This window comes from Lepidochelys kempii, chromosome 14 (genome assembly GCF_965140285.1).
Source record: "Lepidochelys kempii isolate rLepKem1 chromosome 14, rLepKem1.hap1, whole genome shotgun sequence".
Taxonomy (NCBI): domain Eukaryota; kingdom Metazoa; phylum Chordata; order Testudines; family Cheloniidae; genus Lepidochelys; species Lepidochelys kempii.
The window spans coordinates 39,135,358-39,144,129 of NC_136393.1; the positions used below are offsets into that span (position 1 = coordinate 39,135,358).

The following is an 8,772-nucleotide window of genomic DNA, read 5'->3' on the forward strand; positions in this document are numbered from 1 at the left end:
GTCCATTGGGGAGCCCTGACCCAGCGCCAAAAGAGCCTGATTTTTCAAAGTACTGAAGTAACCCAGACCAGAGAAGTGGGGGGGGGTCTCCATCCCCCTCTAATGGCTGGCCTGCAAAAGAGCTTTATCAACCGGGGGGGAGTTTCAGTTAAAGAAGTGGATTCTTTCGCTCCTATGGCAGAGGCTCATGCTTCTACTGCTGAAGTCCCAGGGTTCAAGCAGCGCTGGTTTTGTGATCACACTTGGAGCCCACTGAAACCCATCGCGGGGTGTTGGGCAGCCATCACTACTGTACCCCGTTCCCGTGGGAGCCCCAGGCGTCCAGCACCTGTGAACCGCAGGCTCCTTTAACATCGGTGCCTTGTTGCAGATTCAGAGGCCTCACCAGCCAAGTCACTCAAACCTGCCGGCTGCAATCCCCAGCGGGACCTGCACCTGCCATGCAGTGCTCGGCATGTTGCCCTCTCTAGCAGCCACTGTTAACCTGAGCTCCCTGCTGCCTCCTTTCCCCAGGGGGGGTCAGACACCCCAGGGACCTTGCTGAAGAGGGCTGGGGGAGAACAGCGAGTGTCCCAGCTGAAATCCCAGCGCGCAGCGAGGGCATCTCTGGCTATGGCGGGCTCTGTCTCCGGCCCAGCACCGTGCTGCGGGGAGGAGCCGAGAGTTCAGGGACACGCCGGCTCCCATCGGTCTCCGATACACGCAGGACGCGAACGGACCAGGGTCGTGTCTGGTGGTTTCACTAGCACTGAATGGTGGATCTACCTGAGCTCAAACCGCTCAGACACCAGAATCCCCAAGCCCAGGGAATTAGTCCAGAGGGGTGAGAGAGACTCACAGGTGGTTGAATTTGGTGCCATTGGCCCATTTCCAGGGCTGACCCTGCTCCCTCCAGAGGCCGATCCAGTGGTCATAGACACCCTTATGGCGCAGCAGGAACGCCTTAAAGAAAGCTGAGGGACAGCAGGTATCAGCCCCACCTCCCATGCTCCCCCCCACCGCCCCTCCAGGGCTCTGTGCTGCAGAGAATCCCAGTCACATATTGAAGGGTGCTCAGTTTATTTTCAGGGGGGATTTTCCCCTCCCTCTTGCAAAGCACAAGATCCCCCGGGCAGTCTTAACCCTCCCACCGCACACAGCAGCCCCACCCCGGTGCTCCCAGTCACCCACACCCCAAGTCCCCCTGAGCTGGGGGCAGCTGTTGGGTCTGAGCTCTCTGCAGAGATGTCTCTTCTCACAGAGCAGCCACCGCTCACCCCAGCAAGGCAGGAGGAGGGAGGGAGGCAAGCTGAAGTGGGAGGGGTCAATGTGAAAGGATCCCCTCCTCCCCCGCCTCCTCAGCTGGCTGCTCCTTTCCCATCCCCACAACAGGAGCACTGGCTGGGTTCTCAGTCCCACTCCAGCAGCCAGCAGGCCAGGAGATGCTTGAGCCAGCCCTGCCCTAGACAGAAGCTGTCTCCCTATTTGGGGAGGGGGGCAGCGGAGAATGGGCAATCCCTGTGATCACACACAGACAGTAGGGCCCTGGGCCCAGCCAGGGCTGGCGTTCAGCGGCTGGAAGTTCATTCACTCCGGCCTCCCAGCACGGGAGGGCTCACAGCTGCTCCTCACCCCACGGGGCAGAGCCCAGGTCCTGCTGCAGCAGCCATCCCTGTGCCCAGATTAGTGTCTGGCAACTCGAGAGTCTCTCACCGTTTCCTGCTCACTGTCGATCCCAGCCAGGGAGGCACCCGGGGCAGAGCAGCGGCTTCGGCTGTCGGTCCAGCTCCCTTCCGTCTCTGAGAAATAGTAGCATTTCCCTCGGTATCCCATCCAGCCGTCCGGGCACGAGGGGCTCGCAGGGGGGCACAGATCAGCTGATGAAAGCTGAGAGGTCAGCGCTGAGAATGAGACAGTCACATGGAGGGTAAGAATTGCAACGAGAATTGGGCATTTGACTGGTACAAAAATTGGTCAACTGACCAGTCAAATCTGTCAAAGAGTGGTCAGATATTTTAAAATACCAATTTATCAGAATTGGTTACCTCCCGCCAGGAAGAAAAAGAGCAAGACGTCATTGTCTCCAGTAGGTTTAGCTTTCGATAGATATGGATCTACCTAATTTTTTAAAAAATGTACTTCACTGAGTTATTTTAGCTCAGAAAAAAAAGGCAAAACAATGAAACCAAGTTCTGGAAAACACCAGTGAGGCTCCAAGACGCAATCCGAAAGGCAGGCTGCCTCCTACCCCCAGGGCTCTCGCTGGAGCATTTGACTGCGGCCAAACAGGCAGTCAATTGACCGGCTTGCCAAGCCCATTGGGACCCCCAGCTGGGGCTGGTCCACTGCAATCAGATGCAGGGGGACGGAGACGTTTGTCACTGTAAATTTGCCTGGCAAGAAGGATTCCAGGGACACTCCCAGCCTGCGAGGGACTGACACAGCTCAGAGCATTTCTGGTGGGATAACTCATATGACTGGAGTACTGTCATGGATGGTTATAAACTGTTCAGGAAGGACAGGCAGGGCAGAAAAGGTGGGGGAGTAGCACTGTATGTAAGGGAGCAGTATGACTGCTCAGAGCTCCGGTACGAAACTGCAGAAAAACCTGAGTGTCTCTGGATTAAGTTTAGAAGTGTGTGCAACAAGAGTGATGTAGTGGTGGGAGTCTGCTATAGACCACCGGACCAGGGGGATGAGGTGGATGAGGCTTTCTTCCGGCAGCTCACGGAAGCTACTAGATCGCATGCCCTGATTCTCATGGGTGACTTTAATTTTCCTGATATCTGCTGGGAGAGCAATACAGCGGTGCATAGACAATCCAGGAAGTTTTTGGAAAGCGTAGGGGACAATTTCCTGGCGCAAGTGCTAGAGGAGCCAACTAGGGGGGGGTGCTTTTCTTGACCTGCTGCTCACAAACCGGGTAGAATTAGTGGGGGAAGCAAAAGTGGATGGGAATCTGGGAGGCAGTGACCATGAGTTGGTTGAGTTCAGGATCCTGACGCAGGGAACAAAGGTAAGCAGCAGGATACGGACCCTGGACTTCAGGAAAGCAGACTTCGACTCCCTCAGGGAACGGATGGCCAGGATCCCCTGGGGGACTAACTTGAAGGGGAAAGGAGTCCAGGAGAGCTGGCTGTATTTCAAGGAATCCCTGTTGAGGTTACAGGGACAAACCATCCCGATGAGTCGAAAGAATAGTAAATATGGCAGGCGACCAACTTGGCTTAATGGTGAAATCCTAGCGGATCTTAAACATAAAAAAGAAGCTTACAAGAAGTGGAAGGTTGGACATATGACCAGGGAAGAGTATAAAAATATTGCTCGGGCATGTAGGAATGTTATCAGGAGGGCCAAATCGCACCTGGAGCTGCAGCTAGCCAGAGATGTCAAGAGTAACAAGAAGGGTTTCTTCAGGTATGTTGGCAACAAGAAGAAAGCCAAGGAATGTGTGGGCCCCTTACTGAATGAGGGAGGCAACCTAGTGACAGAGGATGTGGAAAAAGCTAATGTACTCAATGCTTTTTTTGCCTCTGTTTTCACTAACAAGGTCAGCTCCCAGACTGCTGCGCTGGGCATCACAAAATGCGGAAGAGATGGCCAGCCCTCTGTGGAGATAGAGGCGGTTAGGGACTATTTAGAAAAGCTGGACGTGCACAAGTCCCTGGGGCCGGACGAGTTGTATCCGAGAGTGCTGAAGGAATTGGCGGCTGTGATTGCAGAGCCACTGGCCATTATCTTTGAAAACTCGTGGCGAACCGGGGAAGTCCCGGATGACTGGAAAAAGGCTAATGTAGTGCCAATCTTTAAAAAAGGGAAGAAGGAAGATCCTGGGAACTACAGGCCAGTCAGCCTCACCTCAGTCCCTGGAAAAATCATGGAGCAGGTCCTCAAAGAATCAATCCTGAAGCACTTGCATGAGAGGAAAGTGATCAGGAACAGCCAGCATGGATTCACCAAGGGAAGGTCATGCCTGACTAATCTAATCGCCTTTTATGATGAGATTACTGGTTCTGTGGATGAAGGGAAAGCAGTGGATGTATTGTTTCTTGACTTTAGCAAAGCTTTTGACACGGTCTCCCATAGTATTCTTGTCAGCAAGTTAAGGAAGTATGGGCTGGATGAATGCACTATAAGGTGGGTAGAAAGCTGGCTAAATTGTCGGGCTCAACGGGTAGTGATCAATGGCTCCATGTCTAGTTGGCAGCCGGTATCAAGTGGAGTGCCCCAAGGGTCGGTCCTGGGGCCGGTTTTATTCAATATCTTCATAAATGATCTGGAAGATGGTGTGGATTGCACTCTCAGCAAATTTGCGGATGATACTAAACTGGGAGGAGTGGTAGATACGCTGGAGGGGAGGGATAGGATACAGAAGGACCTAGACCAATTGGAAGATTGGGCCAAAAGGAATCTGATGAGGTTCAATAAGGATAAGTGCAGGGTCCTGCACTTAGGACGGAAGAACCCAATGCACAGCTACAGACTAGGGACCGAATGGCTAGGCAGCAGTTCTGCAGAAAAGGACCTAGGGGTGACAGTGGACGAGAAGCTGGATATGAGTCAGCAGTGTGCCCTTGTTGCCAAGAAGGCCAATGGCATTTTGGGATGTATAAGTAGGGGCATAGCGAGCAGATCGAGGGACGTGATCGTTCCCCTCTATTCGACATTGGTGAGGCCTCATCTGGAGTACTGTGTCCAGTTTTGGGCCCCACACTTCAAGAAGGATGTGGATAAATTGGAGAGAGTCCAGCGAAGGGCAACAAAAATGATTAGGGGACTGGAACACATGAGTTATGAGGAGAGGCTGAGGGAGCTGGGATTGTTTAGCCTGCAGAAGAGAAGAATGAGGGGGGATTTGATAGCTGCTTTCAACTACCTGAAAGGGGGTTCCAAAGAGGATGGCTCTAGACTGTTCTCAATGGTAGCAGATGACAGAACGAGGAGTAATGGTCTCAAGTTGCAGTGGGGGAGGTTTAGATTGGATATTAGGAAAAACTTTTTCACTAAGAGGGTGGTGAAACACTGGAATGCGTTACCTAGGGAGGTGGTAGAATCTCCTTCCTTAGAGGTTTTTAAGGTCAGGCTTGACAAAGCCCTGGCTGGGATGATTTAACTGGGAATTGGTCCTGCTTTGAGCAGGGGGTTGGACTAGATGACCTTCTGGGGTCCCTTCCAACCCTGATATTCTATGATTCTATGATTCTATGATTTCACCCCAGGCACAAGATCAACAGCTGGACGTTCAACCTAGCAACAAACAGCAGGTGAACAACTGAGAAGAATGTGGGAACTTTCACTCAGGGACATGAAAGCCACAAGGGGGCGCCAGAAACCACAGCCATGGGAAGTGACCTGTTGCACTGTGGGCCAGGAATGATGGAACTTAATTCACCTCCTACCTGCAGACTTTTCTCTCCCCAAACACAGCAGCAAGAAAGGCACTTTCTGGAAGCCCTCACGGCAGTGTAACCCTTTCAGAGCCATGAAAGAGCAGCAGTGGGGTCACCCATAAGTGACACCAAAGAGGATTTGAAAGGCCTGTCTAGTTGAGAGGAGTTGGACTCAAACCCCTCCAGATGTTTTCGAGCACGTCACTTTTGTTTGCACCACAGTAACTCGGTAGCTGGTTTTCAAGCCTTCCCATGTGGCTGGCGCTCAGCGAGGAACAGACACTCTAAGTTGGGAAGAGTTAGGAAACGTGGCAGCGGTGATCAGAAAGCGAGCATGTGTTCACCTCACTCACAAGGCATGTCTGACCCTGTAGATTTCACTGTCCAGTGCACGGTAGCCCACACCCCTGCCCTACTGAACTGAGCAGAGAAGTCAGTGACGAACAGTTGATGGCACAGGCTGTCTCCACCATCCATCTCCAGCTCAGATGCCACATGTTCTGCAGAGCTCCCTGCACCTGCAGGTGTGTAACCAACCTTAAGCTCACAGATTCCCACCTTACACAGCGAGAACCAATGCTGCCCATTGCAACAGCCTGCCATTACAGCAGGAAGCTGGGATTCAGGGCGCATCTGTATCCGAGCAATCTGCACCAGTATAATCACAGTGACGCAGTGACATCAGGGCAAACACCTCCTGGAGATGCGCTGGAGCAGTGCGGCTCGCTCTGGTAACTTCCTGCAGCAAACTGCACCAAGGCAAGCTCCTTTGTGCACCAGTGCAGTGCGTCTGCTTTAGCGGTTTGCACCAATTCAACTACACGGACGTCATGACATCGGCACAGAGGATTCCTAATGCAGACGGACCTGGATTCAATCCCCTCTGCCAGCTGCTAAACCCTCCTGGGGCCCAGTGATCGGATCCCAGGACAATAGAGAAATCCCACCCCCGACATTCCCCAGCACGCCCTGCCCCTGACAACGGGGGGATACAACAGGGTTCATGTTCACCGCAAACAGACGCCCTCTGCATGAGCACACGCTGTCTGTGCAGCCCGGGGGAGTGAATGGTGCTAAGGGACCCTTCATGGCCAAGCTCAGCGATTGGGGGGTTTCCACACTGCGCTGGTGGAGGGGTCTTGACTTAATTCTATGGCTCATTTCAATAACACGGCAGCACCTGCCGCCCGGCCACAGGCGTGACCTGAAGATCCAGGAAGGCCAAGCTGGTAACCTCAGAGTAACACAGGGAAGGCAAAGGGCTCAGGGTTGCACTGCATCCTGTCCCACTGGACACCCTGGTCAGGGACTGCTTCATGGCGCGTGGCAAAGGTGACTTGGGTCCAAAGTGCTCAGAGATGGGCTGGGGGGGCTAATGTCAGTCAGATCGTCCTGACACAGAGAGTGCCCAGGTGCAGGGGTCTGGGAGGAAGATCCCCCAGGAATCCTCTGCCCCAGGGGCAGAAGCCGGACAGGCCGGGAGGAGAGAGTGAGTGTGGCAGGTCACGGGGGAATGGGATGGGCGGAGATCATAGATGGAGGGGAAGGGAGCGGGGCGGAAGCTGGGAACTCACCTGCCAGAGCAATGATGGCAGCAATCAACGCAGACCATACAACTATCACTGCAACCACAACTCTACAGGTTGGACTTTTCTTGCAGTTCCAAGGAGGGTCTGAAACAGAAAGACCCGTCAGGCAGGGCTGGGAGGACACGTCTCACTGACAGCACCGGGGCTGGAGCTGCCCTGCAACATGCACCGCTCTTGTCTAGTTTTTGTAAAGCTCTCCAACACCACTTTCTACAAACCATTACCCTCTGATCCCACTGAGGGTTTCCAAAAGTTAGTGCCTGTCTCACCCACCGCAACCTGCAAGGTCTCGTGCCAGCAAAGGGAAGCTGCTCCAGATCTGGAGCTGCATTCGCATGTCCTGAGGGCTGTCCTGCACCATGGTCACTACGGGCAGGTAGGTCATCAACCTCCATCTCTGTCCCAGCTGCAGGATGGCCTCTGGTTCCTGCTCCCTCAGGCACCTGGAGATACTGAAAAAGGGGTGGGGTTGGCAGAACAGGAGAACACCCCATGAGGTTAAGAAATGGCAGTGAGAGCCTTTTCCCTCCCTGGGAGATTATGGTGTCCCTCTGTGGGGACTCCCTTCCTGGCAGATGCTAGTGAGCTATTGAAAGAGCTCAGCCTGTTTAGATTATAAAAAAGATTGGGTGGTGACATCATAGAAGTGTTGAAGTGACTTCATGGAGAGAAAATATTGGGTATTAAAGGGCTCATTAATCTATCAGAGAAAAGCATAACAAGACCCAGTGGCTGGAAACTCAAAAGAGACCAATTCGTATTAGAAAGAGGGCACACATATTCAACAGTGAGGACGAATCACCAAAGGAAGAAACTAGAAAGGGAAGTGGTGGGAATTCCCCACCTCTTGATGTCTTCTAATGAAGACTAGATGCCTTTCTGGAACGTGTGTAGTCAAAAATTAGCTCCTATGCTCTACAGAAAGCATGTGATATGCAGGGGGTCAGATGACACGCTCTAATGGTCTCTTCTGTCCATAAAGTCTGCTAATTGATGAAAAATGAGCAAGCATGGGGAGAAGCCTCTGATGTTTTACTGTGTTCGGCTTGAGCCCACAATGAACGCTCATTGAGAGGGGTGATCCAGGGGAAGCAGCTCAAACATCCAATGTGGCTGGACAGGGGCAGGACATCAGCACTGCAGGGGAGGGGTGGGTGTGGCAGTGACATCACAAGGGCCTTTGGCAGGACCTCAGCCTATTGGACAAAGGTGGTAGGGAGGCGATGACCTCACAGAGAGATCTTGACATCAGCCAGGCAGGACAGGGGTGCAGGACAGGGGCCACCTCGGAGATCCCTGTGGCTTTGCTTCAGCACGTCTCCTTCTCGAGGTCTCTCCTAGAGGACTGAGAGAGCATTCACTTTCACATTCGTGAGCGCAAGGAGGACCCTCTTTGGAGTTTTCTCCTTTTCTTTTAGTGGTTTTGCTCGAAAACAGACGTCCCTGTATAGAAGGTAAGAGCCTCGGAGAGGTTTGGAACCTGTTCAGTCTGATCCATCAGGTGTCGGCTGATTTTTAGGAATGGAAAACACTAGATTGCGGGGGCAGCATTTTATTTCCGACCTAAGACTTTGTCCCTTAGAATTACTGGGGACATTGGGGTTTCTCCTTTTTGTTTTCCCTTTTCCTGTCTCTCCCTCCTTTCTCGTCTTCTCTTGCATCTTTGTCCTTTTCCCCTGCTTTCCTTTCACCACCAGGACCTGTCTGTGCGTGTGGAGTTGGGACGGAGGGGGGGAGGGGGGGTTGCACTCCAACTCTCATTGCGGGAGGCCCTCCCAAAGACATGTGGCTGGAATAGTGCTCTAAGAGTGACT

General features: G+C 53.0%; 1 non-coding gene across 1 annotated transcript; it reads right to left on the reverse strand.

Annotated features, from left to right (window-relative positions):
• Positions 1 to 541: 541 nt before the first annotated feature.
• Positions 542 to 7,053, reverse strand: LOC140897997 (uncharacterized). The gene is made up of 3 exons (XR_013634711.1): positions 6,944 to 7,053; positions 1,693 to 1,880; positions 542 to 953 (listed from the first exon to the last, which is right to left on the reverse strand). It is a non-coding gene; the product is annotated as an uncharacterized LOC140897997 (transcript).
• Positions 7,054 to 8,772: the final 1,719 nt, after the last annotated feature.